The following is a 10,808-nucleotide window of genomic DNA, read 5'->3' on the forward strand; positions in this document are numbered from 1 at the left end:
CGACCTGCTAACGCCCACGTTCAGCAGAGAGTAATTACAGAAGCCAGACCTTCCACCTTCTGCACCCCATAATGATCCTGGGTCCGTACTCCCAGAGGGATAAAGAATAGGAAATCTAACAAGGGAGGGAATGGAATAGGGAGTTCTGGTGGTGGGAATTGTGTGGAATTGTACCCCTCTTACCCTATAGTCTTGTCGGCATTTCCCTTTTATAAATAAAAATTATTTTTAAAAAAACTACTTTCTGGTTTCACTCATGTGGAATCTAGATAACTAAAGTAAAGGAAGAGAGACGGACAGTGGCACATCCAGTAGAGCATACACTTCATCATGCCAGAGGACCCAGATTCAAGTCCCTTGCCCCCACATTTTCTCTCACATTTTCTGGGAGGAAGCTTCTTAAGTGGTGGAGCAGTGCTTCAGGTGTCTCTCTTTCTTCCTGTCTCCCCTTCTCTCAAATTTTCTTTGTCTCTATTTAAAAAAAGGGAGAAGGGCAGGGGTAGATAGCATAATGGTTATGCAAACAGACTGTCATGCCTGAGCCTTTGAAGTCCCAGGTTCAATCCCCTGCACCACCATAAACCAGAGCTGATCAGTGCTCTGGCAAAAAAAAAAAAAGTAGAGGGGCAGGTGGTGGCACACCTGGTTGAGCGCACATGTTATAATGCACAAGGACCCAGGTTCAAAGCCCCTGGTCCCCACCTGCAGGAGGAAGCTTTGCCAGTGGTGATGCAGTATTGCAGGTGTCTCTCTATCTCGCACCTTCTATATCATCTCTTTCCCTCTTGATTTCTGGCTGTCTCTAATCAATCAATAAATAAAGATAATAGAAAAATAAAATGAAGTTTAAAAAATAAAATTTTAAAAGGCCAATAGGTGTGGTGGAGTTGAGGGTGCAGGCACTGAGCCCCAGCAATAACCCTGGTTGGGAAAAAAAAGGGGGGGGGAAGAAAGTGGCTAAACTATCTTTTTAGACTAAGTGGAAACTATGATGATTATTAGAAGAAAGAGGGGTCATAGGGTCATAGTGGTGGTGGGCATGATGAGCTGTACACACATAGATGTGAAATTACAAATTCTGTACCAATGTTAAACCACTAATAATAATTTCTTTTAAAATATTTTATTTATTTATTCATGAGAAAGATAGGAGGAGAGGTAAAGAACCAGACATCACTCTGGTACCTGTGCTGCTGGAGATTGAATTCAGGACCTCATGCTTGAGAGTCCAATGCTTTACTGAGCCATCTCCCAGACCACCTAATAATAATTTATTTCAAGAAACAGTCTCTTTCTCTCTTTCTCTCTCTCCCTCTCCCCCTCTCTCCCTCTCCCCCTCTCCCCCTCTCTCCCTCTCTCCCTCTCTCCCTCTCCCCCTCTCCCCCTCTCTCCCTCTCTCCCTCTCTCCCTCTCTCCCTCTCCCCCTCTCTCCCTCTCTCCCCCTCCCTCTTTCCAAAGCACTGCTCTGCTCTCTGGGGATTGAACCTGGCTGGGACTTCAGAGCCTCAGCCATGAAAGTCTTTTTGTGTAACTATTATGCTATCTCCCCTACCCAGAAACAGTATTTTCATGAAAGAGAAAGACTGTGCTGAAAAGCATATAAAGACTGCAAAACTTAATTTTTAAATTCAAGAAAATATCTGAAATAGTCATGGATATATATATATATGTATATATTTAAAAAGATATAGTTGTGGATGAATAAAAAACAGCAACACAGTTTTTTTTTTTTTGTCATCATTGGTGCTTTGCCATTCCAGGCTGACTTTTTTTTTGGCAATCACAGAAACACAGATCTGTTCATTTATTATTTATACAGTTAGAAATTGGTTGACATGAAACCACCCCACAGGTCGGAACAGGGCCCTGTGCACTAAGTTGGGTGATGCACCTCCCCAGCCCCTGACAGACACCTAAGTTCCCAGGGTTACCCTCCTTAGTAGGCACCTGCTGAAGTCCTGCCCTCCATTTGTGACAGCAGGAGAGCAAGCCTGTACTAGGTGAGCTCTATCTCGATGCACCTTCAATTCTTGATTCACCATGCAACCTGACAGACAAAGGAACGGAAGCAAGTGAAGACATCTCCCCTGTAAGCCAGCTGTGTGGAATTCTCAGCGAGAGCTCTAAGCCAGACATCTGGAACTCCCAGTGAGAGCTACAAAAACAAGATAAGAGCTTAAATCACGGAGACTGTTAAGGGTGGAAAGAAAAAAAAAAAAAAAAACAGCCTCCACCCAGGCAGGGTGTTTGGGTAAACTGTTTCCTGCATGGTTTGTCTCCTCAGTCACGGTCCGTGGGACTCTGAGAAGCTGTAGGAATATGCAGGCGCTGACTCGGGGCCCGGCTTCATCTTCGATGCTGTGGAAAGGGACTGTACGTCACGGGGCAGAGCCCTGCACTCCTGCCGCCACCCGGACAGAGCCTGGGAGAGTGACCCCAGGGTATCCGCACCAGGCTGACTTTTTCATATTAGAGAGAGATAAACCACAGCACTGAAGTTTCCTTCAATGCTATGGGGGTTAGTCTCAAACCTGGGTTGCATACATGGCAAAGCAGCACGCTAAGTGAGCTAATTGTCTGCCCCCCCCAAATATTTTTAAGTGCCAAATTCAATGTAATGGGCTTGATAAGCTGCTGGGCACCTAGCACAAGGGTGGACGAGCTGGGGACTATGAAACTAAGAAGTGGAAACACTTCTTAGTTTCAACTGGCTTTACCTTCCAGGAATTGGCATGATGGATGAACAGAGAGCAGAATAGCCATAAAGAACAGACTAGCCGGTGATGGGAGCCAGATTGCTTGGTGCCAAAGGGTCTGGCTTAGGCAGAGGTGGATGGTGGAAGATGTGCCAGGAGAGAGAAGAAGCCCAGAAAAAGCTGATGCTGAGCCTTGGAGGGAGGGTAGTATCTGACTGTATAAAGCAGAACTCCATGGAACATGATACTGCAGGGAGTCTGGGAGGGGAGTAGTGGCAGATTGTAGAACTGTATGGCAGGGCCATTAAGCCTGGGACTAGGAGGGCCAAGAGGTGGATGAGGCCCCACCAAGAATCAGAACTCTTCTGCACAATGAGAGCATATTCCTGCATATTTCTCCTTCCTGTATATCCTGACATGAAAACGCTTCCATGGAATACACATGATTTTCACAAAACATTGAGAAAATTGACGAATAAATGTATTAACCACAGCTACACAGAACCAGAAGCAACAGAGGCAAGGAGAAAACTATCACAAGATCCTCAGAGCAGTTGTTCTCAATTAGGGGTGTCCCATCCCCCAGATCTAGCTAGTAGTGTCTGGGGGATACTCTGGACTGTCACAGCTGGGGGAGGTGCCAGTGGCATCTAATGGGCAGAGGCCAGAGTTGCTACTTAAAACTCCATACCGCAAAGACAGCCCCTCAACAGTCATTTTGCTCAAGATGTGGGTAGGACTGAGGCTGAGACACCTTGCTCTAAAGGACCACAGACTTTGTCTGTGAGGAAGTATACAGTTCTCCTCACACACAACCTCTTTTTTTTTTTCTCACATCACTACTAGGGATTCATGTCTCTGTGATTCCACTGCTCCAATCATAGAGTTTTCTACAGTATTTATATACCTTTTTTTTAACAAGAGCACTGCTCAGCTCTGGCTTATGGTGGTGCAGGGGATTAAACCTGGGACTTTGGAGCCTCAGGCATGAGAGTCTATTTGCATAACCATTATGCTATCTTCCCCTGCCCAATATTTATATAACTTTTAAAGTATTTTTAGATAGAGACAGAGAAGGCAGAGAGATAGGTAGAGAGTGAGAGAGACCACAGCACTGAAGCTTCCTTCAATGTAGTGGCAGTGGGTTTGAACCTGGGTCTCACACATGACAGAGTAGTGCACTATCCAAGTGAGCTATTTCACCTGCCCCTAAAATGTTTATGTCTGAGAGAGAAGAGAGGGTGAGAAAGAGGTAGAACAAGGGCATGACTCTGGTGGTCTGGGAAGTGGCACAGTGGATACAGCATTAGACTCTCAAGCATGAAGTCCTGAGTTTGATCCCTGGCAGCACATGTACCAGAGTGATGTGTGGTTCTTTCTCTCTCTCTCTTCAGCCTACCTTTCTAATAAATAAATAAATAAATAAGTGGACCTGGAGGTGGCACAGTGGATAAAGTGTTGGACTCTCTAGCTATGAGGTCCCGAGTTCAATCCCCAGCAGCACATGTACTAGAGTGATGTCTGGTTCTTTCTCTCTCTCCTTCTATCCCTCTCATTAATAAATAAAATATTAAAATAAATAAATAAATAATTTATTTTTTAAAAGATTGGGGGCTGGGCAGTAGCACAGCGGGTTAAGCGCACATGGCACAAAGCGCAAGGACCATCATAAGGATCTGGGTTTGAGTCTCTGACTCTCCATCTGCAGGGGGGTTGCTTCACAAGTGAGGAAGCAGGTCTGTAGTTCTCTCTCACTCTCTTTAAAATATTTATTTATTTATTCCCTTTTGTTGCCCTTGTTTTATTGTTGTAGTTAGAGAGAAATGGAGAGGAGGGGAAGACAGAGGAGGAGAGAAAGATAGACACCTGCAGACCTCCTTCACTGCCTGTGAAGCGACTCCCCTGCAGATGGGGAGCTGGGGGCTCAAACTGGGATCCTTACACCGGTCCTTGAGCTTTGCGACATGTGTGCTTAACCCGCTGTGCTACCACCTGATTCCCCTGTAGTTCTCTCTTAATCTCCCCCTCTCTGTCTTCCTATTCTCTCTCAATTTCTGTCCTATCCAACAACAGCAATAATAATCACAACAATGATAAAACAACAAGGGCAAGAAAAGGGGGAATAAATGGCCTCCAGGAGCAGTGGATTCATAGTGTAGGCACCAAGCCCCAGAAATAACACTGGAGGGGAAAAAAAAAAAAACATCACTTTAGCACATGTGGTGCCAGGGATCCAACTCAGCACCTCATGTTTGAGAGAGTCCAACAAATTGTCTAATGCAATACCACCTGGGTTTTTTTTTTTCCTTTTGACTTCAGACAAAAAGAGGCAAAGGGGGTGGAGGTAGATGCATAATGATTATGCAAAAGAGATTCTTATGCCTGAGGCTCTGAAGTTACAGGTTCAGCCCTCACCACCACCACCATAAGCAAAGCTGATCAGTGCTCTGGTAAAAAAAAAAAAAAAATATATATATATATATATATATTCAGATAGAGCAGGAAAGGGAGAGAAACAGAAGGAATGACATCACAACTTTCATCCACCAGATGTGGAGCATCCTCCAGTGCCATGGTGCTCCCATATGGTGCCAGGGCTCAAACCCCAGGCCTTGTGCATGTTGAGGTACACACACTGCTAGATGAGTTGTCTTTGGGCCATATTTTTAATTTTGTTAGAAGTTAGTGCAGTCTAAGTGTGAATATTTGTTTATTTGTTTGTTTACTATCATAGCACTGCTCATCTCTCTGGTTTATGAAGATGCAGGGGATTGAACTTGGAATCTTTGGTGCCTCAGGCATAAAGGTCTTTTTGCATAACCATTATGCTATCTCTTCACCCTAAATGTGAGTTTCTTTCTGTGCTCTTAATTAGATTTGATTGATAAAGATTTTTGTATGTCTGTCCTTATGCCAGAATGGAACTATCTTGGTTTATTGTAGCTTTCTAGCAAATTTTTAAAAAATGTTTATTTTATTTATTTATTCCCTTTTGTTGCCCTTGTTTTTTATTGTTGTAGTTATTATTGTTGTCATCGTTGTTGGATAGGACAGAGAGAAATAGAGAGAGGAGGGGAAGACAGAGGGGGAGAGAAAGACAGACACCTGCAGACCTGCTTCACCACTTGTGAAGTGACTCCCCTGTAGGTGGGGAGCCCAGGGCTCGAACCAGGATCCTTACACCAGTCCTTGTGCTTTGCACCATCTGTGGTTAACCCGTTGCGCTATAGCCCGACTCCCACTTTCTAGAAAACTTTAAAATCAAAGAAATAGGGGTCCTCTAACTTTTTTTTTTTTCAGGATTGGTTTTTGCTTCTCTTGGCCCCATGCACCCATCTTCCTTCCTTCCTTCCTTCCTTCCTTCCTTCCTTCCTTCCTTCCTTCCTTCCTTCCTTCCTCCCACCCTCTCTCCCTCTCTCCCTTCCTCCTTTCCTTCCTTCTCTTCCTCCTCCTCCTCCTCCTCCTCCTTCTTCTTCTCTCTCTCTCTCTTTTTTTTTCCAAAGCACTACTCACCTTGGGCTTCTCGTGGTATGGGGGATTGAATTTGAGGCTTTAGAGCCTTAGGCATGAAATTCTCTTTGCAAAAAAAAAAAAAAAAAAATTCTCTTTGCATAACCATTATGCTATCTACCCCTGCTCAGCCCCATGTATTTTTATGTGAATTTTATATCAAGTTTCTGCAAAGAAGATAGCTGAGATTATATATATAATTATATATAATATATAATTATACATATAATTATATATTATAATACATATAATTATAATACATATTATACATATAATTATATACATATATATTATTATACATATAATTATATATTACTAATATATATTAGTAATATATATTAAGATTATATATAATATATAAAATATATTATAAAAAATATATTAAGATACATATTTATATATGGAGTGTATTGAAACTAATTCAGTTTGGAGTGTATTTCCATCTTTGGTAATATATGTTAATTTTTTTAAACCTTATTCAATTTGATAGGACAGAGAGAAATTGAGAGGGAATTGGGGTAGAGAGGGAGAGAGAAGCAGACACTTGAAACACTGCTTTACTACTTGTGAAGCTTTCTCCCTGAAGGTGGGGACTGGGGCCTTGAACCCAGGAATTGTTGTTGTTACTGATATCATTGTTATTGGATAGGACAGAGAGAAGTGAAGAGAGTGAAGCAACCCCCCTGCAGATGGGGAACCTCAGGCTCAAACTGGGATCCTTAAGCTGGTCCATGCACTTTGCACCACCTGCAATTAACCCACTGTGCTACCACCCAACTCCCAAAAGTTTTTTTTTTAAGAAAGTTTTAATTAAGGGGCTGGATAGTGGCGCACTTGGTTGAGCGCACATGTTAAGATACGAAAGGACCCAGGTTCGAATCCCCAGTCCCCACCTGCAGGAGGAAAGCTTCACAAGTGGTGAAGCAGCGCTGCAGGTGTCTCTCTGTCTCTCTCCCTCTCTACCATCCCCTTCCTTCTCAATTTCTGGCTGTCTCTATCCAATAAATAAATAAATAACTAAAGATAATTATTTTTTTATTTTAAAAAAGAAAGGTTTAATTAAGATTTTATTTATTTATTAATGAGAAAGATAGGAGGAGAGAGAGAGAAAGAACCAGACATCATTCTAGTACATGTGCTGCTGGGGATTGAACTAGGGACCTCATACCTGAGAGTCCAATGTTTAAATCATTGCACCACCTCCTGGACCACAGGCATGAAAGTCTTTTTGCAGAACCATAAGGCTGTCTCCCCTACCTCCTATTCCCATCTTTATAATATGAAGTCTTTGGGCTCATGACATTAGATTTCTTTCCATGTACTTATCAGCTTCTTTCTGACAGTTGCCAAGTCCTGCACACTGTTACATAGTTTAAGTCAGCAACCTCACTTAGTAAGCTTTTATATAATTATAGTTATATAATTTATATAATTCACAGTTAACAAATAATAGCATGATGGAAGCCCAGTGGTGGTGCACCTGGTTGAGTGCATGTTATAATGTGTAAGGACCTGAGTTCAAACCCCTGTTCCCCACCTGCAGGGGGAAAGCTTCACAAGCCGTGAAGCAGTGCTGCAGGTGTCTGTCTGTCCATCTTTCTCCCTGTCTCCCCTTCCTCTCAATTTCTGGCTATCTCTAGCCAATAAATAAATAAATACTAAAAACTTAAAAAGAAAACAAAAATAATTGGATGAAGAATATTTGTGAACTTGTTTTGGGATTAATTTTCTAAAGACAGACTTGCTGGGTAAAGGGTACGCAAATTTGAAATGTCAAGTTGCCTTGAAATGTTTCCAATTCACACTCCCAGCCACAGTACCTCTGGGAACTTACTTCCTTAGTTTCTCACTAATATTGGAAATAATGGCTTATATCTTTTTTTGCCAGTCTCATGACAGACCATAGTTCATGGATGTTTTATCTGCATTTCCTTGAATTCTGAACTTTTTTTTTTTTTTTTTTTTTGCTTATTCTGCATTTGCATTTCTTCTGTAAAGCATCTATTCTTATTTGTGTTAGGCAGGGCTGAGGGCGGTGGTGGAAACAGAACCAATTGATGTGTGTATAAAAAGAGGTTTAGGGCCAGCCAGACTTCCCTGGACAGAAGACCCCACCAATGTGTCCTGGAGCCCTGCTTCCCCAGAGCCCCACCTCACTAGGGAAAGAGAAAGACAGGCTGGGAGTATGGATCGACCTGTCAACTCCCATGTTCAGTGGGGAAGTAATTACAGAAGCCAGACCTTCCACCTTCTGCATCCCACAATGACCTTGGGTCCATACTCCAAGAGGGTTAAAGAACAGGAAAGCTATCAGGGGAGGGGATGGGATACAGAGTTCTGGTGGTGGGAATTGTATGGAGTTGTACCCCTCTTACCCTATGGTTTTGTCAATGTTTCCTTTTTATAAATAAAAAATAATTTTAAAAAGAGGTTTAGAGTGCGAGTAGATAGCATAATGGTTATTTAAAGAGATTCTCATGATTGAGGCTTCAAAGTCTCAGGTTCAGTCCCTTGCACCAACATAAACCAGAGCTGAGTAGTGCTCTGGGAAAAATAAAATAAATAAATAAACAAACAAACAAATAAATAAATGAAAATTTTCCTTAAAAATAGTTCAGGGATGCAAGGACCTGTGTAAGGATCTGCGTTCGAGCCCCCGACTCCCCACCTGCAGGGGAGTTGCTTCACAAGCGGTCTCTCCCCCTCTCTGTCTTCTCCTCCTCTCTCCATTTCTCTCTGTCCTATCCAACAATGACGACATCATCATCATCAACAACAATAATATCTACAACAACAATAAAAAACAACAAGGGCAACAAAAGGGAAAATAAATTTTAAAAAAAATTTAAAAAACTGAGGAAATAGCCACAGGAACAGTGGATTCGTAGTGTAGGCACTAAGCTCCAGTGATAACCCTGGAGGGAGGGAGGGAGAAAGAGAGAGAGACAGAGAGAGAGAGAGATAGAGAGAGATACAGGTTTATGAAAAGGAATTGACTCGGGTTACTATGAAACTAACAAGTTCAAAATCTGCTCTGTAGGCTAACAGGCTGGACACCCAGGGAAGTCAGTGGTCCAGAGGAAGGTCAAAGACAGCAGTGGTAGGAGAATTTCCTCTCACTTGGAGAGGCAGGTCTGTTTGTTCTATTCATGTATTCAACAGGTCAGATGAGGGCCAACCACATTATTGAGGGCAGTTTGCTTTAGATAAAATTTATTGCTTTCCATTTCCTCTCATTCAAAAGCATCCTCTGGGTTGACTCATGACGTTATTCTTTGTTCATTTTTCTCTAATTTTTTTTTTTGCCTCCAGGGTTATTGCTGGGGTTCAGTGCCTGCACCATGAATCCACTGCTCCTGGAGGCCATTTCCCCCCTTTTGTTGCCCTTGTTGTTGTAGCCTTGTTGTGGTTATTATTGTTATTGTTGATGTTGTTCGTTGTTGGATAGGACAGAGAGAAATGGAGAGAGGAGGGGAAGACAGAGAGAGGGAGAGAAAGACAGACACCTGCAGACCTGCTTCACCACTTGTGAAGCGACTCCCCTGCAGGTGGGGAGCCGGGAGCTCGAACCGGGATTCTTTTTTTTTTTTAATTTTTTTTATTTAAGAAAGGATTAATTAACAAAACCATAGGGTAGGAGGGGTACAACTCCACACAATTCCCACCGCCCAATCTACATATCCCACCCCCTCCCCCGATAGCTTTCCCATTCTCTATCCCTCTGGGAGCATGGACCCAGGGTCATTGAGGGTTGCAGAAGGTAGAAGGTCTGGCTTCTGTAATTGCTTCCCCGCTGAACATGGGCGTTGACTGGTCGGTCCATACTCCCAGTCTGCCTCTCTCTTTCCCTAGTAGGGTGGGGCTCTGGGGAAGCTGAGCTCCGGGACACATTGGTGGGGTCTTCAATCCAGGGAAGCCTGGCTAGCATCCTGATGGCATCTGGAACCTGGTGACTGAAAAGAGAGTTAACATACAAAGCCAAACAAATTGTTGAGCACTCATGGATCCAAAGCTTGGAATAGTGGAGAGGAAGTGTTAGGGAGGTACTCACTGCAAACTCTAGTGTACTTCTGCTTTCTTACTTTGGTGCCATACTCCAAACTCAGTCAATTTCTGCTTTGCGTTTCTACTTCTTTTTTTTTTTTTTTACATGCATAACATTCCCCAGATTCCCATTTAACAATACAACTCCCACTATTTCATTCATCATTTTTCATGGACCTGTATTCTCCCCACCCACCCACCCACCCCAGAGTCTTTTACTTTGGTATAATACTCCAATTCCATTTCAGGTTCGACTTGTGTTTTCTTTTCTAATCTTGTTTTTCAACTTCGGCCTGAGAGTGAGATCATCCCATATTCATCCTTCTGTTTCTGACTTATTTCACTCAACATGATTTTTTTCAAGGTCCATCCAAGATCGGCTGAAAACGGTGAAGTCACCATTTTTTACAGCTGAGTAGTATTCCATTGTGTATATATACCACAGCTTGCTCAGCCACTCATCTGTTGTTGGACACCTGGGTCGAACCGGGATTCTTAAGCCAGTCCTTGCGCTTTGCGCCACGTGCACTTAACCCGCTGCGCTACCGCCTGACCCTG

The 10,808-nt window shown here is 42.9% G+C and overlaps 1 non-coding gene across 1 annotated transcript; it reads right to left on the reverse strand.

Moving 5' to 3' along the window:
- Window positions 1–2,254: 2,254 nt before the first annotated feature.
- On the reverse strand, window positions 2,255–2,454 carry LOC132542277 (small nucleolar RNA SNORA73 family). The gene has a single exon (XR_009553374.1). It is a non-coding gene; the product is annotated as a small nucleolar RNA SNORA73 family (small nucleolar RNA).
- Between the last annotated feature and the right edge of the window lie 8,354 nt (window positions 2,455–10,808).

This window comes from Erinaceus europaeus, chromosome 12, assembly GCF_950295315.1.
Source record: "Erinaceus europaeus chromosome 12, mEriEur2.1, whole genome shotgun sequence".
NCBI classification, from domain to species: Eukaryota; Metazoa; Chordata; class Mammalia; order Eulipotyphla; family Erinaceidae; genus Erinaceus; species Erinaceus europaeus.